General features: G+C 37.6%; 1 protein-coding gene across 1 annotated transcript in view; it reads left to right on the plus strand.

Moving 5' to 3' along the window:
• CPED1 (cadherin like and PC-esterase domain containing 1) overlaps positions 1-27,090 on the plus strand; it is a 270,984-nt gene that overhangs the window by 27,234 nt on the left and 216,660 nt on the right. The gene's annotated exons all lie outside the window — the stretch shown is intronic.

A 27,090-nucleotide genomic window follows, 5' to 3' on the forward strand; every position in this document is an offset into this window, starting at 1 on the left:
CCATATTTTAAGAAAATTGCCACTTCATCTGACTGCAAGTAGAATGTGCTGGAAATTGTTTTGAGAAGCCGGCTTAAATGTGATTCACAGATTGGCTCTAAAATGGGGGAAAAGTATGGATATTTATCACAGACACTATTACTAGTCAAGTACTTTTATTTCTATCATTTGAAATGAGAAATAAAAGACAAGTTTTTAAACAAGGTATTTGAAAAGAAAGTTGAGCAGATGATGAGGGTCACAAAGGGCAATGAGAATAACAACTAGCGATTCCTGAGCAACTAACCACGTGACAGACACACTCCACCTTGCTCTTTAAAGTGCAAACTTATGCCAATGAATGAATGAGGTTGGGGAGACCTTTAGCCACAATTACCCTTCACCAGGTTCACTTTTACCACACTGGTAGTAAAGCTATAAGCTACCTAGCTAGCAAAGCTTTTGAAGGATAGGACCCCAAAAGATAGACTTGGGTGAAAAGAAACATCCTAAAAATGTACAGAGTATGGGCCATTAGGACAGGTCTTCAGGAATGCCATTTGCTCATCCCTGCCCCACTGTGAGTAGTATGGAAGTCTAGAGCCTTGTGCTTCTGGAAGCAAATGAGAAAAACAAAAAGGAAGGTAAAAGCTCTGGAATGTCAAAGAGTGCTGAAAACAAATCTTACAAACGTCATTGCAGTTGGTTCTGTTAAGGACCAACTGAAAGTTCTGGAACATCCATAAATGATATTTGTCAGAAAAACATTTATCAATGTTAAGGAAAGATATAGAATGTATAGCCTCCTTCTCATCCCCAAAAACCTTTTAGTTACTTTTTTTAAAAAGCTTATTTATTTATTTTGAGAGAGAGAGACACACACACAGAGTGTGAGCAGGGGAGGGGCAGAGAGAGAGAGAGAATCCCAAGCTGGCTCTGCACTGTCAGCGTGGGGCTCGAACTCAAGAACCTCGAAATCATGACCTGAGCCCAAACCAAGAGTCGGATGCTTAACCGACTGAGCCACCCAGGCACCCTCTACCTTCATAAAACATTTTAGCCCATCATTGACCTAGGTGATTGAATGTATAACCACCACCTATGTGCCATGTGAAAACATCAGCCATGATTACACAGCACTGTTGTCTGAAATGCCTGTTTCTCGACCTCCTTGGTACCGCTACTGACTGAGTATGTGGACGACCTGGATTCTCTGTGCATTTCAACTTCAATTCAGTTTCAATTTTCAATTTCATCCGTTTGCAATTTAGAAAGAGTATGTCTGCTCTCTCCCTTAATGTCTGGGTCAGTTTTACAAGAAAAGGGAGAATTACTTTGAGGCTTCCAAATATCAAGAAAGTTCAAAGACAGACAGCCTGAAGGCAATGAAATCTGGCAGCCAGAGGAGCTGGTAGGCCCAGCATAAGATAAGGAGATGGTGTCACCAGAATTTGTCAGTGTAAATACTGATTTGGCTCTCTTATTCCACCTTCCCTCCTCTTTTACAACATCCTTTTCCTCATTCTTTCTGGGTTTCTTCTTCTCGGTGTAATAAGATATTATTCCTGGATAAGGCCTCAGTTTCATGAGTATGGAAAACTGATTTTTGGTTTTTCACTTGATTTTGTAGTTTTCACTGTGAGAGCAACATCAAATACCTAGAAATTAAAAAAAAAGTTCTGTGACCATGATCTAACATTTCCTTGATTTTCTAACATATAGGAAACAGAATCACTTTTTTATTGAAGCTTATTTTCCATGGCCACAAATTTAAGCTGTAGATAATGTTTGAGTTGGGGTACTCATTACAAATATATTTTCTAAAGATTTGATTCTTACAAAATTCATTTCTCTTTAGTTTCACATATTCCCCTAATGCTTCTTTGCCTATATGTACAGCAGCAGAAAGTATGATGTTATATTGGCACATTTAAACTTCCTTTCTCCATGCCGAGCATCTTGGGGGGAGTGGGGGCAATTCAGAATGATCCGGAGACCTACCCCACCTATCTTTCACTTCATCATTGCAGTTTCTGCTCTTTGCTAAACTGAAATTTGAAAGTATTACATCCAAAATAAATCAGGTACTACCACAAATGTTACTAAGTGCCCAGGTGCAGATTTGACATGTTTATAAAATACATTCTTGGTTGTAGGAAAATAAATACAAAATAAATTTTCCCCTGTCTACCTATCCATTTTACCTGCCTTTCTCTCCTCTTCTGATTTGACCCCAATCACTTCTGCTGACCTCTTTCTGTGCCATCCTTTGAAGCACAGGTGGCCTCTTTCCAGCCTGGGGCTACTTTTTTTTTTTTTTTATGTTTATTTATTTTAAAAGAGAGTGAGACAGAGCTGAGCAGGGGAGGGGCAGAGAGAGAGAGAGAGAGAGAGAGAGAGAGAGAGACAGAATCTGAAGCAGGCTCCAGGCTCTGAGCTGTTAGCACAGAGCCGGATGCAGGGCTCAAACTAACAAACCACGAGATCATGACCAGAGCTAAAGTCGGACGCTCAACCCACTGAGCCACCCAGGAGTCCCTGGGGCTCCTTTTTTCTTTTTTAAACGTTTAAGGCCAGAAGTGGATAAAAATTAGCAAAAATAAAAGGGTCTTACCTAGGCAACATTCCACTATTAAGTATAATCTGTTTTTGTAGAGTAATATTTGGGTTTTATATTTTATTCAGTTTCCTTACTACTTAGTAAACATTTATTGAAAGGAAAAGTAAGCAATCTCACGTTCTAAGTTACAATGTGGGCATCATGTTTTTTCCCTGGTTAATTCCATTCTAGTGACATAACAGAAGTTGGTGGCTGTATCAGGAAAGACAGGCCCTGGATATGTGACTTTAAGCAAGTTAGGTTCTTTGAGCTTTAGTTCTCTTATCTGTTAAATGCAATAATGATATTACTTCATGTTAGTATGTGGTGAGAATTTAACCACTTTGTCTGCCCCATCAGAGTTCTGGGTGGAGACAAAGTAAAGCCCAGGCAATATTTTTTATTCAGTAGTCTGGGAGTGGGGCCTAGAAATTTATATGTTAAAAACAGACACTTGTGATTCTGATATATAGTCCATTGGAGCACACCATCCTAAGGGATATACTGTTGGCTCAAAAAATAACAATCTTTAGAGTTAGTTTTGGGAATAAAACAATGAAAAAGTCTGTTTGCTATAATGCCATTGTACTACTTAAGTTTTAACTATGGCCCCCCTGGGTGGCTCAGTCAGTTCAGTGTCTGACTTCTGCTCAGGTCATGATCTCGTCGTTAAGGCGTTCAAGCCCCATGTCGGGCTCTGTGCTAACAGCTCAAAGCCTGGAGCCTGCTGTAGACCCTGTCTCCCTCTCTCTCCGCCCCTCCCCAATTTGTGCTCTCTCTGTCTCTCTCAAAAATAAATAAACACATTTAAAAATTTTAAGTTTTAACTATATAGATATTTACAAACATTTCATCTTTAAGCTGATTTTGAAGCAGTAAGAGGACAATTGTCTTTACAGGTTTAAACCTACAAAACTTAGCAGCATGTAAAACATATACTTTATGGTCCTTCAGTCCTTGCTTTGGAAAAATATATCTTATGTCCCTGTGTTTATAAGAGCATATAATTCTCCAAAGGAAAAGATAGAAGCACCAAGCAATTATTGCCCTTCCTAGTATCTAGGTACTATTTAGTAAACCAGTGATTTAGTACATGGAATAATATAGTAGCCTAAAAGAAAGTAAACGTTTTCCAAAAGTTCTTAAACTCATTGTAACGTCCAAGTAGCATGTGGTCCCTGAGACTCTGACTCAGTAGGTTGTATCATTGGATCAGAATTATTTCTGTGTACCTGAAGAGTAGTGCATATTTAGCAGTTTTCTGTTCACTTCTGAATATACTTTGCACTTCTAAATTAGACATATTATATAGTCACATGCAAAACAAATGCCAACTGCTGTCAAAGCTGCGGAATTGGTTACTCTTATGGTTTCGCATTGCTCTTGTTTTTGTAACTTGGGTGTTTTACGTGGAATGTTTTTTTGAAGAAATACAGAAAGTGCAAGACCACATTGATTTTCTTTCCAGGGGTTGGCAAACTATGGCCCACCGGCCAAATCTGGCCCAACACTTGTTTTGCAAACAAAGCTTTATTGGAACACAGCCACACATTTGTTTTCATACTATCTTTGGCTGCTTTGTTCTGCAATGGCAGAGTTGAGTAGTTGCAACCGCGACTGTATGGCTCTTAACACCTAAAACATTTATTGGGCCCTAACAGAAAAAGTTTGCTGACCTATGTATTTAGACTAATTCTATGTCACTTGATCCCCTACCAAGCTGATGGTTAAACTTTAGGACTCAGATGGTTTAGTTTTTTAACTTATACCAGACCTCATTCAAAAAGGATTTGATGGTTTACACTAGAACATATAATAATGAAATTACTAAAATGGAAATATAAAATTAGGTCTCAAACTGGATATTCCTCTTAGTTACCATAATTTAAGCTTAATTTTGGCTTGAGCCAAAAGCAACAAGGGAAAGAATAGAAATTTTACACTCAGAAAGAAGGGAACACTATGTTCCTTCCCCTAACCTTCCACATGCCCGAGTAGTATATTTAAAATAAGTTTTTTGAAGGAATTATTATGTAGACAACCCTAAGTTATATAATGGGTCAATAGCCAGAGCAACATTTGTATTGCAAATGAAGTGGATGTCATATCTTGGTTCAGATAGCAAACTTCTAACACAAGCTGAGAGTATAACGTTAACAGCATGATGTAGTGAAGGCATTTCTTTTTTTTTTTTTTTTAATTTTTTTTTTTTAACGTTTATTTATTTTTGAGACAGAGAGAGACAGAGCATGAACGGGGGAGGGTCAGAGAGAGAGGGAGACGCAGAATCGGAAACAGGCTCCAGGCTCCGAGCTGTCAGCCCAGAGCCCGACGCGGGGCTCGAACTCACGGACCGTGAGATCATGACCTGAGCCGAAGTCGGCCGCTTAACCGACTGAGCCACCCAGGCGCCCCAATGAAGGCATTTCTAAGAAGGGCTAGAGTTAATACTATGATGGTGTTTGTTGATATTTGTATTGATATTAAACTTGATAGAGTGTGTTCTGGAGAATGGTATTTTAAATAATGTTGCTTCACAGCCTCCCCCAACCCCACCATAAGGATACTGTAATTTATCCAACTGTGTTCTTGAGAAGAACTATTAAAAGATATAGTTAATAGAGCGAAAGATACAGATCAGTACTTAATGTTGTGGAAAATATATTAGAAAAGAAAAACCCTATTTCCTTCCCTGTTTGTAATTTAATAGTTTTCCATCCTCCTATATTTTTATTTACATTCACTTGCACCCGTAAAAATGTCCAACACATCCATGTACCATTTGAAATTTAGTTGGATTTTGAAGGTTTCTTTTATAAGGGCTACTTGCCAGAAGCTGTTTCTGAGATTTGTATGGAAAAGAAACATCTGCTACAGACAAATCTTAACTTTTGTGATGGAAAGCATATTTCAAGTTTTCTTTAGTTTATTTGTATTCAAAAGATGCTATAAGGAAGTTGAGATTTAAATTACCCATAAATAGGAAGGGCTTAACCGCAATAATTGCTTTCTTGGAGAGGTTGTAGACTGTGGTAATTAAAAAGAATAAGCTTTGGAGTAAGATCAAACCTGGGTTGAGTTCTAGTATTTCCTTTAATGGTTATACAACCTTGGACAAGTTACTTAACCTCTGAAAGCTCTATTTTTCCCTTTGGGATTTGATTGTTTTGGATTGTTCTGTGAATGCCATGTTACAGGCACTCCAGAAATGGGAGCTAATATTGTTATTACTGTCAAGAACTAACTAACAGAAAGGAGATTATGGAGATTCCTTTCTCGGGAGATACATTTATACGAAGAATATAGGGGTGCTGCTGCTGGATATTTTGTGATAAATGAACTTAATAGGTGTTTTCAAGGCACTCTTTATCAACTTACATGTTCCCATTGAAAGGTCTGGGCTGTAAATGCTCCTGAAATTCCAACACAGTGTCCTGGATCATTCCCTTGGAAAAGACCCCTCATTAAAAATAATAATAATAATCCATAAGTTTCTTGAAGTCAGGGACCATGTCTATTCCACTTACCCCTTAAAACCATGCTCTCCATCCAGAGGCACAAAATAAATATGTATCAAATACAGTTGAATATGTGAACAAATGAAGAACAGTGTACCAGTATTTGAGCTCCTTAAATGGTCAACTACTTCAGAGAATTCACATTAAAACTTAATTGATAAACCTTTTATTTTTACATAACTTTACAGGAACACTGATACTCTACCCATGCTAAAATCTGTTCTTATATAAAAATAATTCATCCACAAATATGGTAAGTAAATAGGGCTGATACTACCTGTTGAGGGTTTTAAGTGCTTGTGTCCATTTTTCAGAATTCTTCTCTTCTTTTGCTTTTAAGACTCCTCTGTCACTTTGACCAGTGCTACTGCCTGTTGGTTCTGGAGGAGGATGGATGAGTTTAGTTCTAAACATATTCAGTCTCAGGTGCTGTGAGCTTTTCTATAAATGTATTTAGCAGTAACTGAAGAAAGTAGAGAGGCCAGGGCAGGAGATGAAGATTTGTGAGTTACTTGCTGAGAGGTGATGATTGATTCACCGGAAGTTTACTATTCCACAAAACAATGAAACACGAAATGTTACCTAACAAATATTATCCAATAAAGGACACGTAAAAGTAAGCATACAGCTTTTGCGGCTTGTGAACATAGAAAGCATCAAGGGTGAGAACCCCCATCTTGTCATTTAGGTCCTGTTTGTCATCTACATTATGCTCTCTACTTCTTTGCTGAGCATAGTGTAAAATATTCCTGCTTGTGCTCTTCCAATCCTCTGCTTTGCAAAAATATATATTTATAATATACACCTTCCCTACAGAAACAGAATCACCATCACATTATTCTCTTTCATATTATCCAGGTCCTATTTAGTAAATCAGTATTTTAGTTCATAGAACAGAGCAGTGGCCTAAGAGAGAATAAATATTTTCCAAAAGTTTTTAACTTGCTCCCGGGATAGAGTCTAAGTAATATATGGTCCAAGAGACTCTGACACGCAGTATATTTTATCATTGGGTGAGAATTATATATGTGTACTTGAAGAGGGCATATTTCTCCAGTCGCCGCCGAAACCAGATCTGCAACAGCCACAAGAAAATAGATGGTTCCAATTGCAAAGAATGTTTCTGGGAGGCCCTGCAAGTAGTTGGACCAATATTTTTGTTTCCCCACTGTTTAACGGGACACTTGGGTACAAGATTTATTTGTAGCAACCCTAGAAGACATAACCAGGACCCATTTAAGGATGAACGTTTTATCAGTCAGAGTTACCCAGCAGGGGATCTGCCCATCTCAGAACACAGGAAGTGTTGTGGGAACAGAGTCAAGTCAGGGGTGCTGCCCAGCGGTTGTTTTATTCCTCAGGAGAATGAGGAAAATCACCACCCAAGTCTTTTTCAGATCGTCTCTATAACATTCATGACCATGGAATGAGAGAAAGTAAGACACGATTTTAAACCTCATCATTCTAGGGATTCTTTCTCTTGAGTCTTTTTAGTCTCATGTCCAAGGGCAGAAGAGAGGAATGGTAAGCAAAGGAGTGGAGAAACATTGGTCTGGAGGCAAAGTGGGAGGTGATCCCCTTTGGCTAGTAGTGCATGTCGATAGCAGATGCTTCCACTGATCATTTAAAACTCAAGAGCCTAATGAAGTCTCTTCTTCTCCTTCCTTCCTGTCGCCAGCCTGAAACCAGCACCCCTGCTGCTTTCCTGAGTTTAATATGCTATATGAACATTTAGCAAGAAGACGAAAGAGTAAAGGTCACATTTAAAAGGCAGAGTGTGTTTTGCCTTGTCAGTATTTCACCCAGAACACCTTTGACATATGTTTTTTATTATGCAAGTAATAGGTTTTGGACGATATCAGAAGTGCTTCTGTGCCTTTCGTTAATCAAACTGGGGAAAAAAAGGAAATTGAATCAAAGAAACTTACAGGTCTGCACCATTCAATTTTATTGTATTATGACACGCAGTAATTGTGTGTTCAGGTTTATTGTTATTTTCCTCAGTGCTTATAGAAGTACTGATGTATTTATGACCAAACAGAATTTGTTCTTTAATTGGCACACTAGAGCTCGAGGAATGTTTATTTAACCCTAACTCAGTTGAGTTGTTTATACTACAGAGACCTGAGTTGAATTTACTTTACTTTTGGAAAAAAGCTTTCTTATTTATAAAAGTTGAGCTTCAAGTGACCTCTCCATTCTAATGTTTCCTTTACCCTCCACTGTGCAAAGAGAACAAAAAGCCAGTGTCTCATTTTTACTCCAAAGAAATGAAACTACTTCCTTAAGTGGGTTGGTTCTTACCATTGAAAATGGTAACCAGATGTTTACTGAAATCCCCAACATTTCTCCTTCAAGCCTAGCTTCCTTCTAATCGTTTGATCTTTTTAAGTTTCATAGAAACCAGATTGGGTATTTAAATTTTCCAAAGCTGGGAAATGTTTAATAGAGCTTTGAAGATACTTTTTCTGAACTGTTTTCCTTAAATGCACTTTCTGCTACTTTTATTTTTTAAAAAAGGGACAGCGTTAACATTTTTTTTTTGCAATGCTATTGATTTTATTTAACCATATTACAAATAACATACTGTACTATTATTTGGTTTAGTGTGAAGGAAAAAAATCCTTGCAGTTTTTTGCCCCTGGCAAATACATATGTTTGCTTTATATAGAATAACAGAAACCTACATTTCACCTGGTTTTGCCTCAGTTACAAAATTAATAGCCCAATTCAGTGGCCAGTTAAAATATTGAACTCATTTCAGACACTAGGTAACATGGATTCCCACTGATCTTTTTAGATCAGGGTTTTTCAAACTTGGCTGTCCATTGAAATTCTGTGAGGAGCCTTAAACTCCCATTTGCTAACTTCTAGCCCCAGATCTTCTGATTGAATGGATCTAGAGTTCTGGCCTGGATATCACGAGTTTAAAATCTCCAGGTGATTCCAAAGTACAGGTAAATTTGGGAACTTTGATGTGCTGTGATGTTTTCATCTCAAATTTTTATAAATACTGTTGGCTGTTAACACAGATTTGAACCATGCGGGTCCATTTATATTTGGATTTCTTACAGTACAGTCCTATAAATGTATTTGCTCTTCCTTGTGAATTTCTGTCTTTTTTTTTAATGTTTTATTTATTTTTGGGAGAGAGAGTGTGAGCAGGGGAGGGGCAGAGAGCGAGGGAGACAGAGGATCTGAAGCAGGCTCCAGGCTCTGAGCTGTCACGACAGAGCCTGATGCAGGGCTCGAACTCATGAACTGTGAAATCATGACCAGAGGCGAAGTCGGACACAACCCACTGAGCCACCTAGGCTCCCCTTCCTTATGATTTTCTTAATAACATTTCTTTTCTGTATCTTACTTTATTGTAATAATACAGCATATGATACATGTAACATACAAAATGTATGTTAGTCGACTATTCATGTTATTTATTGGTAAGGCTTTCAGTCAACAGTGGGCTATTAGTGGTTAAGTTTTAAGGAAGTTGAAAGTTATACACAGATTTTCTACCCTGCAGGGCTTGGTACCCCCTAACCCCCATACTATTCAAGGGTCAGCTGTAATTTATTTCAGGTCATTGTTTTTTTTTTCATACTCTTTAGAATTAAAGACTTTTTTTTTAGACATTAGACATTTTGTTTGGTTTTGCTATAGACTAAACTATGCTTTGAATGACAGATCTAATTTGTAAAAACAAATAATATTCATATTATATTTAGATTAAGGAAAGACTCCAGGAAAGAAAAGCAAACTGTTTCATATGGGACTTTTCAAGTGACAGAGCATGTGGATAAACTACAAGGGAGTTTGGGGACTCCAGATATAATGTGTTTACTATGCTAGTGTATTATCACATTTGGATGCTTGAAATATTTTAGACATTTTCCTCAATTTGGGAGGAGTTTGGAAGCATCTAACCACAGTTTCAAGACTGCCTCTTCACTTTTGCATCACTTTTGCTTTCTGCTCTCCATTTTATAATTATTGTAAACCTCCCCACTTTCTTTTGAGACTTGATTTTCCCTCTGGAGAATTAATTAGCTAATTAATTATTATTAATCAATATTTCCCTCTAGATATCCTCTGTTATTTTTCATCTTCTTTTTAGCTAAAGTTGCTTCTTCCTAACATTATCTCTTTGTGGATGTGGATGTCCAGACTACAGTTTGGGAGATGAAGACTTAAGAAAAAGTATTTTTTTCTTCATAATCTCTCTCTAATTAACCCTCAATAATAATAATATGACTCCCCTCTCCCTTAAAGTTGTTTTTTTTTCCAGAATTTACCAGGAACTCTTTTTTTTTTTTTTTTTTTTTTTTTTTTTACACAATACAGCCACTGTTTTGTTTTTGCATTGTTTTTGGTATAAAAGCAGATTTGATCATGAGTAGAATATTGGTATTCTTCAGGAGTTATGTAAATATTTTAAGAACTGAAATTAAGCTTTAATGTGAATTCACTGAGGTAATTACTCAATTTCCTTGATCTTACCTATCAGTGTTTCCCAACCTTGGTGAAATGTGTGAACCAGTGGAATAGATACTTGTCCTAGAATTGAGTGGGTTCCACAGGGTCTGGAATTTTCTTATGAACTCTTTTCTCCCTTAACTTCCTTAATGCTGCCCTCTCCTGTTTCTCCAACCTTTCTGATGCTGCTTCTTTATAACCTTCCTCCAAATTTGGGCTTTCTCCAAGACATTTACCCCAGTCATCATTTTCCCCCCTATCTTGACATTTCCTCAAGATATTTTTCTACTCTGCAGATTCAATAATCTCCTCTGGGGAACAGATTGGTGGCAGCCAGAGGTGGTGGTGGGAGGACTGGGCAAAATGGGTGAAGGTGGCCAAAAGGTACACACTTCCATTGAGAAGTAAGTTCTAGGGACATCATGTACAGCATGGTGACTACAGTTAATTACACTGAATTTTATATTTGAAAGTTGCTGCAAAAATAAATGGTCAAAGTTCTTGTCACACACACACACACACACACACACAAATTTGTAACCATGTGGTGATGCATGTTAAGTAGACTTATTGTGATGGACATTTTGCAATATACACATATTGAATCATGTTGTGTGCCTGAATCTAATATAATGTTATCTGCAATTATATCTCACTAAAAAACGTCTCTGGAGATATGATGTTTGAATAATGTGGAATCCTAATCTGTTTTCTGTAGGCAGGATTTTTAGAGTCTTGATTGTCAAGTACCTGATAGATGTTTTGGCTTGTGTGTGTCACTGCGTCAACATATAGCAAACTGCACCGATTACCTCCCACGCCTGCAACATCTGTGGTTCTGCCTGCCGTGTTTCTCTTGTTGGTACCGCACTTGCTCAGTCTCTCAGTTGCTAAAGCTCATCGTCAGGTTCTCCCTCTCCTTCAGCTGCAACACACGTTGGACACCAAGTCCTCCTCCGTGCCGTGGCTCCACGTTCCGCGCCTCTCATGCTATCACAGCAACTATTAAATACTCTCCCAGCTGCTGGTTTGTGCTTTCTACAACACACCCCCATCATGACTGCCAGTTTAATATTTCACAAACATAGCTCTGATCACATCACTTCCCTGTGCAGAAGTCTTCAGTGATGTCTCATTTCCTCCTAATCAGAAGACATGTTTCTTGGTGTGGCATTCAAAGCTTCCCAGGCCATGGTATCAGATAGCTCCCCAGCCCTGTTGTAGTGTGATTCTCAAGCCTGTCCTCACACTCAAATTATTCAGGGAAGTTAACAATTTAAAAAGTCGGTGCCGAGGCCTCACTTCTGAAAATTATATCAGAATTTTAGGGGAGCAGAATGAACTCGGGCATTGCTATTTTTTTACAGAGCTCCCAGGGATGGTCATGTGTGGGCTTCCTGGTATTGGCCTACTAATCTTTGCCTGATCATGCTCAAAGCTTTGTGATTTGCATTGCTACTGAGGTTTTTGGCCCCTAGAATTCCTTCCTGTCTGCCATTTCTTAGAATTCAAATCAATCTGTAAGTTGACCCATAAATAACCCTCAAAGTAGAAATGTTAAACAAATTATCTGAGACCTCACCACACATTATTCACATATCTCTGATGCCTAGAGTATGTTCTGTGTTACATTTTTAAATCTTATGTGTTCATCTCTTCTCCCCTTCTATATTATAAACTTCTTGTAAAGCAGGAAATGTTTTATTTGTCTATTTATACTCTATTCTGCGTAGGACAGTGTCTTGCAGGTACCTAGTAGATACACTATTAAATGAATAAGCAATTGAAGAAATAGACCTGCAAATATACTAATAAAATAGCTGAATCTTTCCTTTGCATATTCAAGCACCATTCACTTCTTAGAAAAGTAGGGGAAAAATACTTAGTATGATAGGAGATAGCTGTGTGGTAGAGCAAAATAAAATGTGCTCCAGGCCGTGTCTGAGCAAAACCAACTGAAAAACAGAACTCACATACCTGCCGTTCTTAGTGAAGAGTCTCTGTAACCTCGTTTCAGAGTTGCTCAAGCCAGTGCCCTCTCTGCTTTCAAAGAAACAATTCCACCAAGTTAATAATAACCTTTTAATAGTAATGATAATAACTCTTTTCAGCTCCTTCTCTAAGGACAAATATGAAAGGCATATGTGAATCTCATCATCTATGCAACAAAATAGTCTATTTAGAGCAGGGTATCTTCTGGAATTTAAAACATCTTGTTAGCATTCCACCTCATTTTCAGAGTGACCACACAAGTGATTAAGGGCTATAAAGGGCAGAAGCGACTCGCAGGGGGCCCTGCTTCTCTAATAGCGAGCTCTCTATTTTGTACTTGTGGGTAAAGGGAATCCCTGTCTCAGTGGTTGCTTAAAGAACATGGTTTTGGCAAAGCTCCAGGGTAGTAGCTACTGTTTGCTGGGCCCATGATTCTCAAACTTAATATGCATCAGAATTGTCTGGAAGGCTTGTTAAATCACAGACTGCTGAACCGTACTCCCAGGAGATCTGATCCAGTAACAATGGTTAAGATAAAGATAACAAGTTCTCAGGGAATGCTAATCTACTGATCCTAGAGCATGTGTTGAGAACTAGCGTGCTGATACTTCTTTATTACAGTTTTTCAGTGTTTCTTCCAGAAGCACAAAGAAGTTCTGCCTGTTTGCTATTTAAGTAGTTAAGTGGCCAAATGATTCCCAATTCCCCATTTGCCTTGGCAGGACTCTGAACCAGTCACCCGCTTGGGTGGGAAGCCCTGCTCCTTAATTCAAACAGATGCTAAACCCGTCAATTAAAAGTTGGCATGCAAAGCTGTGGTATGTGCTATCTTCATTCTTTAGAGTCTAAGGCCCAGGATCCATTTGAAAGTGAGAGCAACAAGCCACTGAATTTCAAACTGTCTTTGGGTATCTTGGGCTTGCTTGCGTATAGTGGGATCAAGGTAAAAATATGGACATACGATTTATCCTAAATCGTAATTATATGCCCCCGAGAAGCAGCAAGATGGTACTATGGAAGGGAGGACGACTACTTTGGATTGCACTGTCTGTGTGAAGCCGTGACTAAGTTACCTAATTTCTTCGGACGCCTTTCATTTTACAGAAGATGAAGATTTTTTGACTAGATAATCTTTCAGATCTACTCCAATTGCAAAATACAGAAAAAGTACAATAAGGAATGGAGGAGATTAGCTACAATGCCACCAACAAAGGCAGCTAATGTTGGACATGTTTCTTTACAAGTATTGTATACATTTTATGCACTTTCCTAGCTTGCTTTTTTAGCATACTATTTATCAGAAACCCATGCCATAAAAACTTTGTAAACATTATTTCAATGGCTACATAAAATTATATTATATGTATGTATTTAATATTTACTTACTATGATTTCCTTAATCTTTTCCACATTGTTAAATATTTCTGATATTGCCAATATTTGGCTATTGTAAATAATTCTTGTATATAAATCTTTGTCTACATTTCTGATTCTTTCTTTAAATTTCTAAAAGTAAAATTACTGGAATGAAGAATGAGGGCCCACCTTGAAGCTCTTCATTCACGCTGTCAAAATTCTGCCTGAAAAAGTTAAAGCATTCCCCGTTAGACATGCAAAAAATTTCCCATCTCACCAAACCTCACCAGTATCAAAACTCTGTCATTTTAATAAGTGATCTTATTTTCAGAATGAGAACTTTATCATTGTTCTATAGAAGTATGACATGGAAATCCAAATTCACAGCTGTAGTGTAAAACAGATTGTTTCTGTTGGAAATTGGTACTTGCATCATAGTAAGAATGCCGGGAAGGCCAGAAAGGCTGGCACATTCCATGGTAATCTGAAGACTCATCCAGATAGCCAACATATGAGGAATAATGAGTGTTTGCATTTCCATTGGTTTGTTTGCTGAAGGATTTCTATTCATTATGTCCATTTGTTTGAGAAAGAACATATTAAAGTTTATCATCAAGACCTTATTTTGTGGGTACCTGAAATCCTAACTTAGAAGCATACACAGCATGACTACTGCATGCTGAGACTGATTTTTATTTCTTGTCTGATGGAAAGAAATCCTATTACTTTGTCACCCTGAGTATTTTTAAGACACTATCATATCACGGACATTTTGGATTTAAAAATGATCAAGATCCAGGTTAATTTTCTGTACATTTTTGCTTCTGTATAAGTTAATTGACATTTTACAGTACTTTGAAAGATATGCAGTGTGTGTATCTCAATGTGTATATCTCAAAAAGACTCAATGTCATTTTTCTCAGAGAAAATGTTTCTTTACTTAGATGCATATCCTGACCGCATTTTTAGAAGAGTCCCATTTCAAAGATGTCATATGTTTATGGTAGAATATTGAATCAAATATTTGCAAATACAAAGATGAGCATGAAAAATTAAATCTAAATTCACCCAGAGAGAACATAGTTGACATTGTGCATGTTTCCAGGCATCTCCCTAAGCACAACCCAAACATGCGCGCGCGCGCGCGCGCGCACACACACACACACACACACACACACACACACACACTTTCATCTTACCCTTTTGCCCCCTGCCTCTTTATACCATAGCTTATCTCACATGTTTTAACAGATAAAATGTTAATATTCAGATATTCTGATAAAAGCTTTGCAATATCAACATAATTTAAAAATTTTAATATCAGTAGTTTTAAGTTTGTCTTTTTTTGATTACTAACTAAATGCACTGTGATATGCACTGCATTTTTTAATTTTTTTTTTGTGATATGTCCTTTACATGCATTAACTCATTGAATTCTCACTCATAGTCCATAGGTAGGTATTTCTGTTTCATAAGTGAGGAACTGAGTAAGGAGTCTCATAAATGGGACAGCTGAGGTTTGGCCCTGGGCTGTCTCTCTCCAAACTTGAGTCTTTAACTGCAATATCAAAGTCATTTCTGGAAAGTATATGGAAATTTCCTTTGCTTCGTTCTTTTTAGTATTTTATTATATGGAAAGGAATGCCCTGATAGTTTAACTAAGTCCTTCTTAATAGTTATTTAGAATCGTTTCAACTAATTGCTATACAATACAACTTTGCTACGATATTTATTTACATTAAATTTTGGAGATTTTAGTGTGAAACTCAGTTATTGTATGGATGGGTGAAAATATTAAAACTGGGGTTCTCCTTGCCAAATTTCTCCACAAAAGTTTGGCTCCTGTTTTTACTTTCATCACCAGTGCTAGTTCATGATCTTTAGCAAATACATGTTAACATGTTTTTTAATCTGATGAGATTAAAAATGACACATCAGTTTAATTTTTTACTAAAAGGAAAGTTTTACTTGCACATCAAATACAATTCTTTTTCTTATGCTAAATTTTGTCTATTTTGCTTCATTTTTATGTATAAAACTTTTTTATACAATGCATATAAATAAGAAATTTATAGAGGGGGCACCTGGCCCATGCAGGTGGTAGAGTACGTGACTCTTGATCTCAGGGTTGTAAATTACCTAGAAAATAAAATTGGGTGTAGAGATTACCTAGAACATAAAATTAAAAAAAAAAGACGTTTATAGAAAGCAAATCCAAGTGGTACAACGAAGAAGAAAAGATCACAAAATTAAGAAAAGTTTACTGAAAGACAATTTAAAGCACAGAATATCACTTTACATTCATAGAACTGACAAAATCCAAAATTGGTGATATCACTTATTGCTGGTAGGAATTCTGGGAGTGGAAGCTCTCATACCTTGCTTGCAGAAATCTGAAATGTTGTAGTTTTCTTTTGGAAAGCAATCTGGAAAAATCTATAAAATTTAAAATACAAATACTTTTTAAGATAGCAATATTTTTGAGAATCAATTTGGTAGAAGTCACAGCATCAAAATGTAATAAAATATGTACATAAATCTTAAAATTAACAATGTCAGTGGAGCAGAGAGAATGATTTTACATAAGGACAATTAAAATAAAGGAAATGAGATTACTGTATGAATTTTGAGTAGTAAATAATTAGAGAGAAAAATAGCAAATTATGTTCCAAGCATCTCCAGAGAGGTGGAAAATTAATGTTTGAGATAAGAGGAAACTATGATTTTGCAGAATTCTGTTAAAATAACGCATTTAAGAGGTATTATGGGATAAATAATACCTCTTAAATGCGTAAGAACAAGTTACTTTAAAAGAATGGTACACTGTAACAGTACTTGGCAAAGCTTCACATTGACCTAAATATTCTTCATCTCATGGATAACAGAATTATTAGCCTCAGGAGACATTTCCAATATCCTTTTGGCTTCTAGGAGCAGGGCCAATTTTCCGAAAATTGTGAAGTGGATGAAAATTGTCTTAGGCGATAGCCCAGTTTACCCACTAGCCAGATCCCTCCTTACCCAAAGCACCTACTTCAGGGAGTCAGAGGAGTTGGCCTAGGTGGTCAGGTCACACCTACCACTTGGGCCTTGTTGCTACTCACTCAGGAGAATGTACATTCCTTCATCATTAGTTTTAAGGCTCAAGGTGTCACCTGTTTTAACAAATGCACAGTGTCAAGGAGAGAAAACTGCTGAGCTCCTTTCTAGATAATGTGCTTGAATTTTAACTGGGACCTACTACTAATGAGGTCCTCTCTTTTCCTTAGATTGAAGCCACCAATGAATGCCTTTCCTCCTATGGTAAGAAGGCCTATTGAAGCAGCATAAAAGGGGTAGCCAGGAGTTGGGAGAGAAGGTTATTCCCTGTGTTCTCTAAATTACACTTATATTGCTCTATACAGAAGCCTTAAATAATAATCTACAAGACACATAGAAGATGTTGCATTTTGTTTCTTGAAATAAGTTCATCATCTAGATCTAGAATTTATCTGCCCATGTATACCTACCACTCACCTATTTATTCATTAAACAAATACTAATATAAAGCCCATCAAGTACCAGGCACTGTTCTAAGCACTTTACAAATATTAATTCCTTTAATCCTCCTAACATTCCCTAAGTGTTGATATTATTATTACAACTACTTTTTGGAATGGCTGTGAATGAGCTCACTAGATTATCTATTGCTTGATTTGAAAATGGAAGATAAGACTTGCCCATAAATATCTTACAGAAATCTATGATTGGGTTAAATACATCTCCAAAGAGATGGAAAATAGTGCATTATGAGTAGGAGATATGTAATCTTAAAATACTTATTGCATTAAGTAATAAGCCATTGAGGGAGTGGATTCTTTTTCTCATGTTAGTGGATTATAGTTTCTCAAGCCTTAGTTCTCATCTGTGCTGAATTAGTGTGGAATTGTTCGTAGAGTAAATTTTAAATCGATGACTCCCTCCGCCCTCTCACATTGTTCATAGTCCCCAGTGCCTTATTAAAAAATGTTAAACCAGACATGACTAGCTTGCATTCACTGCATTTTAAAGAAGTCATGCAAAGTGATTTTTAATAAAACTGGAAGAAAAAATGATATTTGGTTAAATGAAGTGTCACAATGCTAATTATACACTAAAACCTCCTGTTCCATAATGTGGAATTAAGTATAAGGAATGTCTGTCAAAAACTCATGTCAAGTACTCAAGTAATAAAAGAACTCAATGTGTGGGTGCCTGGGTGGCTCAGTCAGTTAAGTGTCCAACTTGGCTTAGGTCATGATCCCGTGGTTTGTGAGTTCGAGCCCCGTGTTGGGCTCTGTGTTGACAGCTTAGAGCCTGGAGCCTGCTTCAGATTCTGTGTCTCCCTCTCTTTCTGCCTCCCCAGCTCATGCTCTATCTCTTTCTCTCTCAAAAATAAATGAACATTTAAAAAAATTTTAAAAAGAACTTAATGTAAAGCTCTAACCTCATAACAAGCATTACCAGTAGGACATTATAGTCAGGCATCAAGTTATTGACACTAGATACTCAAGTTATATTCAATACATGGTTATTAAACAAGAACGAAGGGTAGGATGCTAAGGCTGGCATTGTTGGGACAGACAGAATTTCAAAGATGAATGAGACCTTTCAAGGAGCTATAGGGCATAGTTGTACATGAGTGCTTCTCAAATTTACAGGCACATTTAGATTACCTGGGGATCCTGTTATTGACAAATTCTGATTTGGTAAGGTCTAAGTTGGGGGCTGAAATGTTTCATTTCTAACAAGCTTTCAGCTGATGACAATGTTGTAGGGCCAAGGACCACTGTTGAGTAGTAAGGATGCCCATGTTTAACTGTAATAAAATATTCCAGAACTGTAATAAAATATTCTGCAAATAAAATATTCCAGAACAGAAAAAGTTGCCAATTCTGAGTGTGGGGATCTTGGCAGGTGTGCAAGTAGAATACTTGGTAGGTAACAATGAGCTCTCAAGTAGATTTTTGAAGGAAGAGGTTCAACCGCATGAGCTGCATGCCAGAGACACACAGGTCTGTAAGTGCTTGGAGTCTCAGGGACCAACAAGGGGTTGATGTGGTGGGAGAGGAAGTCAGGGGCTGCCTTGACAAGACTAGATTCACTAGAAGACTAGGTTAGGGCAGATGTAAAGAGCCTAGGTTGTATTGCTAAGGAACTTGATCTGCGATGGGCTGGCAATAAGATGTTTCTAGAGGATGACTCTGACTGTAGAGGGGAAGTGGGTTAGAGAAGGAAAAAGTTATAAGTAGGGAGACTAGGAGACTTTGCAGAGAAGATGAAATCTTAGATTTAGGGAATGTGGTAGAATTTGGAAAAGTCAGGAAGTTATTTAAGAAGTTCAAATTTAAAATTGATGGGAATTGGAAATGAATGGGATGTGGGATTGAGAGACAGGTACAAGTTGAAGACGACCTTATGCTTTCCAGCTTGAGGGAGAAAGAGAGGCTACACCTTTGGTAATAAGAAAAGTGGAAGGAAGGACAAGATTTTGGCCAGAGATAATGGGTTCAGATTTGTACTTGTTCAGCAGGGCATTTGTTCTAGAATATAACTGGAAATGCCTCTCTGAAACATGAGAAAGGTAGAGAAATGTAACTTTGGGAGTCAATGCAAAGAAGCAATAGCTAAAGCAATGGATGTAAATAAAATCACCAAAGGATTTGACTTTAGAGAGCAATAGTAACAAATGCAAAGAAAGGCGAGGAATTTGGAGAGCTGCATGTATTAACAGGAGGCTCTCAAAACCCAAACTTGATCTATTTTTTCAGTCCTCTATATTTTAAATACCACTGGAGTTTGTATTACCAGAGAATGCATCTCACATAAAAAATAAAAACTTTTCACTTTCAGCATTGTAGTGCTGACTGGATTTGTAATACAACATCCTGAGTATAAAATCCTTAGGAAGATGTGTAATTAGTATGTGAGAGTTTATGCCTAGTTTATGCCTACATCCACATACTTAATAATCATCTTATTTCCTCTGGAGGATTTATTTATTCTGCTTTTTTAAATACTGAAGTCCATATTTTATTCAGATTTTCTTGTTTTTCTACATAATGTCCTTCTTCTGTTCCGAAGTCCCATCAGGATATCACATTACATTTAGCCATCATGTCTCCTTAGGCTTCTCTTAGGCTTCACAGTTTCTCAGACTTTCTGTTTTTGATGACCTTGGCAGCTCTGAGGACTGGTCAGGTACTTTGATCTTTCTCTACTGGGATTTGCCTGATGTTTTCCCCATGATTAGACTGGAATTATGGTTTGCAGGAGTAAGATCACAGAGGTAAAACATCATTCTCATCACTTCATATCAAGAGTATATATTATCAACCTGCCTCATAGCTGTTGGTATTAACCTTGATCCCTTGACTGAGGTAGTGTTTGTCAGGTTTTCCATTGTCGCTCTTTTCCTTCCCCTTTCCATACTGTACTCTTTGGAAGGATGTCATTATGTTCGGCTCCCAGAGAAGGACCAGGAAGTTGTGCTCCACCTCCTTGAGTCTGGAGTAGCTACATAAATTATTTGGTATTTTTCTACTCACATGGTTTGTCTCTTCATCCCCATTTATTTGTTAATTCAGATAATTTGTTTATATCAGCATGGACTAATGGATAGTTACTTTATACTTTCAGTTATAATCCAATATTACTTATTCTGTTGCTGAAATCACTCCAGTTTTGACCATTGGTTCCCATGTCCCTGTCACATACTTCCATCATTGCTTTCATTTGTTTACTTATTTGTTTTGAGCTCTTCCTTACTTTCTGGTACAATGATGCTCTAGTATCGTCTTCTATATTTACGAATCCAGCCTCTTGAATAAGCCATTTCTTCAAGGACCTATGGTTCCTTTTATTGCAGAATGATGTTAGAAACCAGTATCTAGGTACTAGATGTAGTGTTATTTTTTTTAATTGCTGCACTGTTCATTCTTTTAAGGTCTTCTAAGCTGGTGAGGATTCCAGACATTTAGAAATTTGGTAAAATGCTATAATGAGAGTTTTATCCCAGACAGACAACAGTCTTGGAAGCGGTGAAAGTTTAAACACACATTCAGTACACTTCACTAGCACACTTACAGAAGTGCCATGAAAATCTTTAAAAATATTTTTAAAAATATGTGGGGCACCTGGGTGGCTCAGTTGGTTAAGCGTCCAACTTCGGCTCAGGTCATGATCTTGTGGTTTGTGAGTTCGAGCCCCGCATTGGGCTCTGCGCTGACGGCTCAGAGCCTGGATCCTGCTTTGGATTCTGTCTCCCTCTCTCTCTGCCCCTCCCCTGCTCATGCTCTGTCTCTCTCTGTCTCAAAAATAAACATTAAAAAAAAATTTAAATTAAAAAAATATGAAGGAACTTCAGCAAGCCTTCTAAAGTAAATATTTCTTGAATGTATTTCATAGGAATAAACTGATCTATTTCCTTTAAAACTCTTCTTTTTAAAAATGTTTATTTGAGGGAGGGAGGGAGAGAGAGAGAGAGAGAGAGAGAGAGAATGCATGCATGTGGGTGAAAGGCAGAGGGGGGGAAGAGAGAATCACAAGCAGACTCCACACTGTCAACACAGAGCCTGACGTGGGGCTTGATCTCACAAACAGTGAGATCATGACGTGAGCCAAAATCAAGAGTCAGATGCTTAACTGGCTGTGCCACCCAGGAACCCCATCCTTTCAAACTCTTCTTTATGACAAGTTTCTTCAGAACGGGAGTCTTAAACTTTTGCAAAAATTTAAGCATGATATTGGTTTCTTAAGCTTATGAGTAGAGCAGAAGAATTTCAGGAGCTCAAAACTCCTCACGGAAATGATCTCATTGATTTTCACAACCTCTCATGGGGCAGAAAGAGGGTAGATAGATAGTAGAAGACGAAAGCTTGATTTCTAGTGTGGATTTAGAAAACCCAGGGGAGAATGGCTTAGAGTTTCTCTGTGGTAAAACACAAAGTTTTTATCATCAGCCCTTAAAGGGTAAGGAGCCAGAGATAGCATAAGCAAAAATCCATGACCAGATTTTTGGGGTAAGAAACTTTAATTAGATTTTGTGACTATGTTGTATAATTTATTGAAGATCTAAAGATTCTGTATATATAATTTCTCTTAAATTCTGAAAATTTCCATATTGAATCCAATAAACATCTAAGTGTCTACTATAATCTGTGTTAGATACAAGAACGTGAATAGTTTTTGTCCTTAAAGAACAGCTGTGAATAAATTTTACTATGGGTCCTGGGTTGCTGTTCTGTATAAGAATACAGTTAAAGGAACTGGTTAATGCAATTTGAAAGATTCAGGAAAAGATACAGGTATTTGCAATGGCTAATTTATATCCAAACAAACTTACGGGGTTATAAAGCATAGAATCTAATTTTTCATCAATAAGTTGATAATGTATTCATGAAATGTCACATTATTTACTAATTCTGATAAAGGATGGGTACAGAGAAAATAAGACTTTTTTATTCAGCAAGAATCTCACAGTCTAGTGGTGAACAGAAAAAGAGTATACAGATAGAACTATGAATATATGAAATATTCTTATATTATAAAGGAATATTATGTATTGTTTAAAATTAAACATTTTGTGTATTTCATGCTAAAAAAAAAGAACCCCACACATTTTAGGAAATCACTGTACTTGTATCCTTGTGGAATATAATAGTCTAACACTGTGAATAAGTAAATGAGGCTTGGCTTTTGTAGCTATGTATCTTGGAAGCTTTTGGACAAGTTTATTTTCCAAGTCAGACTTTATAAATCTTTTCTGCTTCAATTTGATGTATGTGTTCACAAAAAAGTTTCCACTAAGTAAAGCGCTAGGAATCTGCTTTGTTTTTATAATTTCTTCAAATGCTAGGAATGGTTATTTTATTTTCATAGGCTTACTTCTCTCATCCTTACTAAGAACCAAAATATATCTTTAGGTCCTCTTTGTAAAACTACTTTAAAATTGTCCTCACTGCCTCCATTTTTAATTTTTACAATGTACTGGCTTTTGATTGAATTTTAATTGTTGATCTGTTGCTCACATTCAATTGTATATTCACTATGGATCTCACAAATCTATAGCGGCTGTTTCTGAAATCGCAACCACTGTTGTAGATACCAAGGATATAGCAGTGAACAAAATAGACACAGTCCTGCCCTCATGGAGCTCACATTCTAAGGGGAAGAGGCAGGCAATAAATAAATAAATAGACAAGAGATACATAATCTGTCAGATGATGATAAATGCTGTAAAGAAAAATAAAGCAGGAATAGACTTAATATTCTGAGATTTTTATATAGTGTGCCAGAAAATAAAAATTGTCATTCCTTGAGAATAAACAGCATGTATATGAATGATGATATCTCAGAGCTGTCTGTTGTTCTCTGGATCGAGTAACTGATCTGGTAGACTCTATCAATGAGGGAGATCATTTGTGAGCCAGGAAATGATTGTTTGCTTTACATGGCAGCCTGCCTATGAGGGACTGGAAATATTCTAGAGTCAGCCCTTGCTCCGTAGGGCAGATGCTTGATTAAAACAGAAACAAGAACAGAACCTTTAAAAATAGCTCTTACTTTTAACACTGAGATGTTACTTGGTTCCCGAGAACAAGTAGAGAAAGATAAAAACTAAAGTCAGTAGTTGTTTACGTCTGAATTAATAAATCCGGACCCAGACGACTCCCAAAATTGTCCGGGGAGTCTTCGTTGCTACCTGAGCCAACACTAGGAGGCATGATAGTGTGGTGTTATCAGCAACTTTGTTCCACAGTTTATGGGGAGAAGCCTATAGATTTTTCATGTTTTTGTGATTATGAGATGGAGAACAGAACATCCACATCCTGTTTTCCTAGCACAATGTCCTGTGACCTCTCTATTTATGGGCTTGGCTAGTCTAATCTGGGAGCTAGTCTTGCTCTGGCTGCTTTGTGACTGCAAAAGAAATCATTTTAATCATCTAAAAATCTAAGAAACTTTTGGAGATTTCTTTTCAAAAGTAGGTGGTAGCCAAGTTAATATTTATGGTTTCTGAGTACATGTGCAGTTGAATATTCCTTCCTTTTAAAGATCAAAGCACTTACTTCTCAATTACCAGTGGTAGCTAATAATGTTTGGGGGCACTGTTGCTGGGTGAGGGTCTAGGAATACCCAAGATACTTGTTATACTCCTTTTTCCCTCTGAGGTCCCAAAGGAAAATAGATGCACTGGACAGTAGTTGGAAAAAATACCAAACCTATATAATTCCTCTTTGTCTCAGTACCCTCTCTCATAAAGAGTATGGAATAATTGCTTATACCCCATAATGTTGTTAGAAGTTCTGCATAAATTAAAATATATAAGGTATTCTCTATTGCCTCCCTGGTTTTTAAAGTGATGATGATATAATGGTTATGAACCCTTAGAGCTAAACTTCTGTGTTCGAATTCTCTTCCCACCACTAACTAGATGACTAGATGATGAGTTTGAGCAAGTTATTTAACCTTACTGTGCTTTTCAAAAACAGAATAATCATGTCCGGGAGGATATTGTGTGGAATAAATGAATTAACACAAATACTTGGAGCAGTACTTGGCTTCCTGTAAGTGGTCAAGAAAGATGTACTGTTGATATCATTACTACTACTACTATTTATGTATTTATTTATTAGTGTGGCTTTGGCACCCAAATCCTAATGCAATATTCTAAGGAGCTAGGCTGAATCACATAAAGGTCTCCTGTTCTGTCTGCCAGGGAAACCTAAGAAACCACCATCCAGGTTGGCCAAGGGCAGCTTTGCCTGGTTTTTTTCAAATCCACATCTGACTTCTCCACTCTTACACTCTAATGTCAACCTTCTAGGGACAGAAGAAGTACATCAAGTAAGGCCAACATAAAGAATGTTTGCCCTTTGGCACAAAAACAGACACACAGACCAATGGAATAGAATAGAAACCCCAGAACTAGACCCACAAACATATGGCCAACTCATCTTTGACAAAGCAGGAAAGAACATCCAATGGAAAAAAGACAGCCTCTTTAACAAATGGTGCTGGGAGAACTGGACAGCAACATGCAGAAGGTTGAAACTAGACCACTTTCTCACACCATTTACAAAAATAAACTCAAAATGGATAAAGGACCTAAATGTGAGACAGGAAACCATCAGAACCTTAGAGGAGAAAGCAGGAAAAGACCTCTCTGACCTCAGCCGTAGCAATCTCTTACTCGACACATCCCCAAAGGCAAGGGAATTAAAAGCAAAAGTGAATTACTGGGACCTTATGAAGATAAAAAGCTTCTGCACAGCAAAGGAAACAACCAACAAAACTAAAAGGCAACCAATGGAATGGGAAAAGATATTTGCAAATGACATATCGGACAAAGGTCTAGTATCTAAAATCTATAAAGAGCTCACCAAACTCCACACCCGAAAAACAAATAACCCAGTGAAGAAATGGGCAGAAAACATGAATAGACACTTCTCTAAAGAAGACATCCAGATGGCCAACAGGCACATGAAAAGATGTTCAGCGTCGCTCCTTATCAGGGAAATACAAATCAAAACCACACTCAGGTATCACCTCACGCCAGTCAGAGTGGCCAAAATGAACAAATCAGGAGACTATAGATGCTGGAGAGGATGTGGAGAAACGGGAACCCTCTTGCACTGTTGGTGGGAATGCAAATTGGTGCAGCCGCTCTGGAAAGCAGTGTGGAGGTTCCTCAGAAAATTAAAAATAGACCTACCCTATGACCCAGCAATAGCACTGCTAGGAATCTACCCAAGGGATACAGGAGTACTGATGCATAGGGGCACTTGTACCCCAATGTTCATAGCAGCACTCTCAACAATAGCCAAATTATGGAAAGAGCCTAAATGTCCATCAACTGATGAATGGATAAAGAAATTGTGGTTTATATACACAATGGAATACTACGTGGCAATGAGAAAAAATGAAATATGGCCTTTTGTAGCAACGTGGATGGAACTGGAGAGTGTGATGCTAAGTGAAATAAGCCATACAGAGAAAGACAGATACCATATGGTTTCACTCTTATGTGGATCCTGAGAAACTTAACAGGAACCCATGGGGGAGGGGAAGGAGAAAAAAAAAAAAAAAAAAAAAGGACGTTAGAGTGGGAGAGAGCCAAAGCATAAGGGACTGTTAAAAACTGAGAACAAACTGAGGGTTGATGGGGGGTGGGAGGGAGGGGCGGGTGGGTGATGGGTATTGAGGAGGGCACCTTTTGGGATGAGCACTGGGTGTTGTATGGAAACCAATTTGTCAATAAACTTCATAAAAAAAAAAAAAAAAGAATGTTTGCCCTAATGCCAAAAAAAAAAAAAAAAAAAAAAAAGAAGAAGCCTGTCTTGGGCTGCTTCTAACTATGGCAACAGTCCTGAGACAGGCTGAATGTCTTAAAAGAGTCCAAAGAGAGATCGTGGGTGAGAAAGAGAAGGGATCAGGCCCACCTAGGAGTGGTACCTGGGTCACTCTATCAGTTCAACTGGAGAGAGAAGACACGAGTGAAAAAGATTTCCATAGGCCTCTCCTGATTTTTCCAGGCTCCTGAGAAAAAGAATTACTCTAAGAGACCACATGTCAATTCTTACCAACTTTAACACAGCCAATAAAATGTCTCCGGAGTTGAAATGTCCTTGCTCAACCTTGTGGGAGAGCATGGCCGGATCTGGAGATCAAAGGGTGTGTTCAGACATCCTTATAAGACCAACTGACCAAGTATCAATTTGCCCACAGTCATCTTAACAAGACCAATTTACCTAATGAACAACTCTAATTCACTAAAGCCTGGAACATCAACTTGCTGAATGGGCAATTCATGCAAAACGGACACACGGTGTTTTATACCAGGTCTAGGACTGGTTTGCCTACTAGAGGCACAGCCCAGGCATTTAGGGCCTGGGGGACCCACATGGTAAACTGGAGAAAATGCGGGAGGCTGTACTCCACTCCAGTCAGTGGCTGACTTATAGGATATGGACCCAGTATTACCACAGCCTCCAAGTTTTCAAATGAAGGCAGAAATCTGGACTTTTATATGAATTATGCTGACATTTGCATTTTGGCAAATACTTAAAATTTAAAATGAAGACAAAACAAAAATTGTGCAGGCCAAATGCACCCCACGTGCCGTTTAACTCTCCCTGTGTGCCTGCAGTCTAC

The sequence above is a fragment of the Lynx rufus genome, unplaced genomic scaffold, assembly GCF_022079265.1.
Source record: "Lynx rufus isolate CCGP_SWC_20201006 ecotype Redwood Valley unplaced genomic scaffold, mLynRuf1.p SCAF_4, whole genome shotgun sequence".
Lineage (NCBI taxonomy): Eukaryota > Metazoa > Chordata > Mammalia > Carnivora > Felidae > Lynx > Lynx rufus.